The following is a 7,734-nucleotide window of genomic DNA, read 5'->3' on the forward strand; positions in this document are numbered from 1 at the left end:
GGCTTGGGGCAACTAAACCTGAGCACCACAACTACTGAAGCCTGCATGCCTAGAGCCTGTGCTCGGCCACAAGAGAAGCTGCTACAACGAGAAGCCTGTACACCACAGAGAAGAGTAGTCCCCCTCACTGCAACTAGAGAAAACCTGCATACAACCACCAAGATCCAGCTTAGCCAAAAAATAAACCTAAATAAGTAAATTTTTTTTTAAATGGACATGAGGCTGTGGTTTTTAAATGAACTGAGCTGTCTTTTGGGGAGTGGGCGCTGCATCGGATCTTAGCTGTGGCACTTGGGATCTTTCATTGAGGCATACAGATTCTCTAGTTGCAGCACGTGAACTTCTGTAGTTGCAGCACTCAGGCTTAGCTGCTCCATGACCTGTGGAATCTTAGTTCCCCGACTAGGGATCGAACCTACATGCCCTGCACTGCAAGGCAGGTTCTTAACCGCTGGGCCACCAGGGAATTCCCAACATGGCTAAGTCTTAAGAACGAACCGAGACTGATCAATGAACCAAAAGTGACTCTGACTTTGTCACATTGAACTGAGATCTACAGCTGTCAAGGGAGCTACCACCTAGCAGGGGAGAGGTATAGGGCAGAGGGTAATTTGAGATGGTGATTAGAAAGCATCTCCACTGAGCTCCAATGTGCTGTTTCCTTCTTGCTCACCTGAGTCAGTGGACCAAGGTCCACACCCATCCCCTGTCTTTGGACCCCCTCCTAGGAGCTTCAACTGCCCATGATCTTTGGGTACCCAGCTCTGTCCTCTCTCATCTCTGGGGGCTACCTGTGGCTTTCCCAAAAAGCCCCAAAAGCAAAGTAGCTGCTTCGACAAGATAACTTCAAAGGTCTCCTGAAAAATCTTGTAAATGTCCAGCTGCTTGGGACCCTGGGGCTTTGTCAGCTGCCCCCTTATTGACATCCAGGGAACCTGAGTCTGAAAAGAGCAAAGCCCCTGCTCTCACGATAATGAAGTCAATGACCAAAAGGGTTGAGCTTTGAAATCAGACTGCAGTGTAGGGATGTCCATTCCCTGATGTCTTAATTATGCAAACTGAGGTAGCTTACTTGACTTCTGCAAAGTTTTATTTTCTTGATTGGAAAGTGAAAATGGTAATACCAATGCCCCCCTCGAAGACTTGCTGTGAGGAATGAGATATATGGTGTGTGTGAACCACAGCAAAGTACCTGACAGATAGTAAGCCATTCAACAAAGCTTAGCTCTCATTACCAGCTGGGACCACGTGCAGGTCTCCTGGCTCCTCATTCAATACCCTTGTCAGATCAACTGCCAGAGAGTAGGGCAGAAAGTTAAGTTGAAAAACTTCTGAAGTCTCGCTTTTTCTCAAATTATAGCAGCTCCCCTACCCTGACCCGCTTGGTTAGAGGTTGGCCATCAAGGCCACTGCCACATCTGGCTGTGCAGCCAGCAGAAAATGCACAGGCCGTTCAAGCTCTCGGCTTCCCACTCCAAGATGGTCTGCATGACATTTGGGTCAATCAATTTACAGATAATGATTCTTGCCGCAGAGCGGTGCATGTCCAATCACAAGAAATAGGGGTCCCCAATTGATTTTTGTGGACTGGTTTCATTTTCTCAGAAAGCTTTTCAGGTCAAAACATTGGCCGGAGCTAGGGCGCTGATAGGAGGTGGCATATTTCCATCTGCTTTTGCCCAGAAATGTCTGGCTATCATTGTGCTCTGTTGAATAAAATTGAAATCATCAAGCCCTTTGAGGCATTGCAAGGACATTTTTCAAGCAGGACTTTTAAACCAGGGGGATGGAGTGGGGGAGGACCCAGAGCATCTGCCTGGAGGAGATCACACACACACACACACACACACACACACACACATACAAATACATGTGTGGGATTTTTTTTTTCAGGATAAATTTCTTACAGCAACATAGTGAGATTCAAGAACCTGAGTGTCTGTGGAGAGGGGGCTCTTTTCCTGCACTGTGTTTTCCACCCTCCACATGTGGACTTCATTTTCAGCATCTTTAAAATGAAAGTATAAGGAAGCCTAAATAAATAGTTAAAGGAGTAATTAAAAACTGGCAAATGGCTCTATTTCTCTCCTAAACTGGTTGATTTATGCCTTGTTGTAGCTTTTTTTTTCTTTTTCTTTGAGGACACAAAACTATTAATTTATGAGTGCGAAGAACAGTGAATTAATCCTAAAGAGCCCTGCAGCCTTTAAAGACCTGAATCATATGTTGAGCTCGTTTAAAACTTGCATAGGAAATTAAGGGAGAATAAAACCCTTTAATTTGAAAAGTGCATCTATAGTTGACGTCCCTAGGATATCTGCAGGGTCATTATTCAGAAAGGTTAAGGAGGACTTTATTTTTTTATATGCACTATGTATTTCCCAGTTCCAGCTCACCATGGTGCATTTCAACTTATAAAGAGTAGGAGATAACAGGGGGGGAGGGGAGCTTTTTATTCACTTGCCACTTAATTTCCTTGCCGCCACGCCAGTCCCAGCTTAATGAATGTAATTGCTACCTTTGATGAAAATACTATTATCAAGATCACACATTACATTGGAAAACAGTTTTTCTTTAAACACAGCTACTGCAGTCTCTAATTATGCATGTAACAAGTGTCTCCCGAACAAAAGAGCATGTTGTCTACAATTGCTAGGAATTGGAGCAAGGCAAATTCGAACAAAGAACAGATTAGATTTGCTCCCGCTCCACAAAGCCCATCCCTCTGATTAATTTCCTGCAAAAACTAAAACAATTCTCTTAAAAGGCGCTCACCCCCTTCTCCAGAATGATCCATATGCCATTTGGATCTTTCTATAGGGTGATAATGGCCCCTGATTTGAACTAGTGTTGGAAAATAAGAAAGAGCTTTTATGAACTTCCTCTTTCATATGCAAATGAGCGGCACAGGATCTTGAGGGATAATGAGCCCCCCCAAAAAGTGACTTTTCAGTGTCTATAAAAGAGCTCACTGGTAGGGGAAAGAGGCCCCGAGCATTTGCAACCCAATTATTTTATTAGTTTCAAGAAATGAGGCATCTTTGGGAAAATGCTTTCTGTGCCTGAAACTGAGGGACACCGGGTTTTCTGGGGTTCGTGGTCCTAAAAGACAGTTTCTTGACTTACGCACAGAATTTTCAAAATGGATCCATGATTAAACATAAAGTACACTTGCTAGTTTCAGTATGGCACTTTGCTATTGATTTTGGAGGCTGCATTTGGCAAGTTTTCTTTCCTCAGATTATCCTATTGTCCTGCAACATATCAATTCTACATCCACCCCCCCAGCATCATTCAAACCCAGAAGAAAAAAGACATGTTAATTTCCAACACATTACTAGTTATGAATACGAAGTCTAGAGTCAGACTGCCTGGATTCAAATCCCAATTCACGATTTATCATTTTTATGACCTGGAAAAAAATAAGCTTTCTATGTCTTTATTCCCCAACTGTAAAATGGTGGTAACGCTAACCAGGGTTGTGAGGACTGAGTAAGACAATATTTGTGAAATGTTTACATCGATACCTGGCATATAGTAAGTAATCAATACATTTTACTTATTACTATTATTATTTAAGACTTGGGAGACCATGATGATTTTTGTTTTTTGTCATTTCATTTTCTTTATTTTACTATAGTTTTAGTTTAAATTCATTTGACTTAAAAAAAATAAATTCATTTGATTTTTTAAAATTATGAAAATATGATAACACATTTACAGACTTGGAAAATACAGAACAAAGTTACATATAGTTCCACTATAAATTACCATTAATTTTTAAAGTAGGTAAATTAAGATTTTTAGTTGGAGATTCAATATCAAACTCTCAAAAATTAATAGAAAGAAATAATAATATAATAATGAAATATAATGGAATTAATAGAATGAAAAGTAGAAGGATATAATAGACCTGAAAAGCACTATAAAGTAATTCAACATAATTAAGATTTATGTAATTTCACACAAAAGCAGGATACAAATTCTGTTTAAGTTCCCATAGACTATAAACTGGTTTCCCTGGTGGCTCAGATCGTAAAGAATCTGCCTGCAATGCAGAATACCCGGGTTCGATCACTGGAGGGGGAAGATCCCCGGGTGAAGGGACTGGCTACCCACTCCAGTGTTCTTGCCTGGAGAATTCCATGGACAGAGGAGCCTGGCGGGCTATTGTCCATGGGGTCACCAAGCGTCAGAGACACTGAGCAACTGACCGCACAGACTATGAACCAGGAGACACTGGGATGTAACCAGAAACAAAAAACAAGGCGCAAACGTTTCATGGTCTAAAGGTACTAAAATCATACGAAGTCTGTTATCACTGTGGAATTATGTTAGAAATCAATATCAAAAGATATTTGAAAATAACCCACATATTTTCAAGTGTAACGTGACATTTACACAGAGATCTTTGACTTAACCATTGAAAGCCTCAATAAAAAGACTGAAAAAAAAACAGAATGATTGCAGAAAATAAAATATTTAAATGAGAAATTAATATCAAAGATACTTTAAAAACCCCATGTATTTGGAAATTAAATGTCCACTTTTAAATGATGTGTATATCTAAGAAGCTGTACTAAGGAAAATTAGAAAATAGTTTTTAACATATTGTGGAAACGGGCAGACATCTTTTACTATTGTGATTATTTGAACTATTATTCATTTTAATACCATTGTATCATGATTGGTCAACAGAAAATAATAGAATTCTATACCACTAAAACTGTCATTTAATAGAAAAATCTGTAATCACTTTAAAAAATCTAGATACACATTAGAATTATCTTGGAACTTTTAAAAAATAGCACAAATGCCCAGGTATCATTTTTTTTCTCCAAGGCTCCAGAGGTGATTCTAATGAAGAGCCATGTTTAAAAACAACTGGATGATATGATGATCTTTTACTTTTATCTAGTTTGTTACACTTTTTCTATTTCATATTCATTGCTCCCATTTTAGTTAATTAACACTTTCCAATTTCTCTCTTTTTTTGTTGTTCTTTCTCAAGCCTTTATCAAATATAGTAGAAAAACTTTTATATACATATATATAGTATGTGTAATATATATGTTTTATAAAACATGAATTTTTGCTTAGCTAAAGAATTTATGACATTTTGGTTCCACTTGTTTGACTAAGTATGAATAGAATGCTAGATTTCTAATTTACGTTCATTCAAAACTTTGATGCCATTTATTCTGGCTTCTAGAATTACTGCTAAAAGTCTAGAAACTTTATTATTTTAGTGATTTAAAAAAAATTTTGAATGAGACTTGAAACTTCTAATCTGAACTTGAGAATATAAAGAAATACTATGTTGTAAAAAACAAAACAAACAAACAAGCAGGAAATTAACTTGTGATATAGTATTATTAACTAAAGTACAGATTTTGTTCAAATTTCACAAAATTTTATGTTAGTGTCCATTATTTATGTTCGAACCTTATTTAAGATTCCACATTGTATTAACATTTAATGGTACTGAGCAGCTTCAGCTGCATGTAACAAATTCTGACAAATTCTCTTTTCTTTTTTTTTTTAAACCTGTTGATGATGTTTAATGAAATGGATGTCCCCAAGTACTGCACACCACTTCCTTGGATCCTGCAGCCTCTTGCCCCCAGGGAAAATGGCAGGAAAGTGCCATCTCAGATTGAATCCTACACCCTGTTCAGGGATGAGAAGGCTGCTGGGACCCAAATTAAGGTGGGTACAGTTAAATCGGGAGCTCTTTTTGATAGTGTTGGCTGGTCCTTTTCAGAGGCTCAAGTCCCCTGTCAGGATGAGTCCCCGATGTGGTTCAGGAAGAGCCATCATAGACCAGGAAGATGAAGCACGTTGCCTCCACTACTCCTGGCCAGGAGAAGGATCTGGGTACATAAAAGAAGGGGTACCACACACGGTCCTTGTTATCCTTGGACTCAGTACTTGGGTCCCCCAGTCACATCACTTCCTTAGGGCAATGAGAGTCAACATAACACTCTGTTTGCTAAGAAACAGACCATCTATAAATGTGGTGACCAGTCAACACCCCCTTCTGCTAAACTCTGGTGTCCATCTTTGCCCACTTATACAAAACTCAGATAAATTGATTGCAAAATCAAAATGCAAATTGTACTAAAGTTACAGGATTTCAAGAAGTGAAAATGACGCTGAAGAAGCATTCAAATTCTGTGCAAAGCCACTGACAAAGAAGGATCTGGCCATTTTTTATTTGAAGGAAAGAAAGGAGGAAGGTGGTAACACAGCAGACACTAAAAGGGAATGATTTGAGTGCCATGGATTAACGAACACCTTTGTGAAAATGTATGAAGACTTTGGATCATTTTGCAAAAAAATGACACCTGGGAAGATCATGCTGTGAAAATTAACCACAAAGAACGGCTACAGAGTGAGTCATCGCACAATTTTCTGCTGAAAAATTTATACCCCCAAATCAACATTTGATTCATTATTTGCTCAAAGATTACAGATGGCATTATAGTCATAGCTTAACACACAAGATAAATTAATTTTAATAAATTGGAATACCATTTATAAGTTTTAAGACAAATTTAAGCTTTAAGATGAATTCCACATCTTTTTAGTTTTTACCATTTACTAAGAAAGGAGATCCCGGCTTAACACAGGTCCATTTAAAATGGGCCTTTTCTAGCACTAATTTTCCTAGGATGAGTGGATCTTGTGTACCCCAGGTGAGGTCCCAGGATCCCCAGGACAAAAGGTGGACATTCTTTATGTTATGATTCAGAGCTGCTGAGATTCATCACTTACATGCACTTGCCCAGCATAAGTGAGCAGGGAAAACACACACACACACACGAAGGAGAGAGAGAGAGGAATCAGGAATCAGTTGTCCTGAGCTCTCACCCTCAGGTTCTAGGTGGGACCAGCCTCTCCAGGTCTCTGTTACCTTGGTAGGGCAGGCTTTCCCAATATGAGTGGCTTCCCCATGGCAAAGGACCATTGGTGATTGGAGAGAAAGTGTCCCAGGAGGACTGGACTCAAGTTCAAAGTACCAGGGCTCCAGGACGTGGACGTAAGAGGGATTGAATGGGAGCCAAGGAGGCAGCCCTGGTTTGGCCTCAAACATGTCCCAGAATCTGAGAACAGAGCTCTGCATGTACCAGGCAGTGTTCTGGTCCTACCCTCATCCACCACCCCACGTGCAAGGAGAGCGGCCCCCTGGGGGCTGAGAGCCAGCAGCAAGCCCAGAAACGCCCACTGGCAACAGGAACTCAAGGAGATCAAACCAGTCCACCCTAAAGGAAATCAACCCTGAATATTCACTGGAAGGACTGATGCTGAAGCTGAAACTCCAATACTTTGGCCACCTAATGCAAAGAACTGACTCATTGGAAAAGACCCTGATGCTGGGAGTGACAGAAGGCAAAAGGAGAAGGTGGGGGTCAGGGCGGGGGGGCAGGCAGAGGATTGGATGGTTGGATGGCATCATCAACTCAATAAGCATGAATCTGAGCAAACTCCAGGATATAGCAGAAGACAGAGGAGCCTGGCGTGCTGCAGTCCATGGGGTTGCAAAGAGTCGGACACGACTTAGCGACTGAACGACAACAAACAGGAACTCTGTTCTTTTACAGGAGGCTGATGGAAGCAGTCTGCCTGCCTCTTGGTCCAGGCCTCAACCCCGAGAGGGAGGCCCCATGGGCAGGGAAACAAAGGTGGAGATGCTGGCACTGCCCCAAGAGCACCCAGGGCCTGCTCGGACCC

This window comes from Muntiacus reevesi, chromosome 2 (assembly GCF_963930625.1).
Source record: "Muntiacus reevesi chromosome 2, mMunRee1.1, whole genome shotgun sequence".
Classification (NCBI taxonomy): Eukaryota; Metazoa; Chordata; class Mammalia; order Artiodactyla; family Cervidae; genus Muntiacus; species Muntiacus reevesi.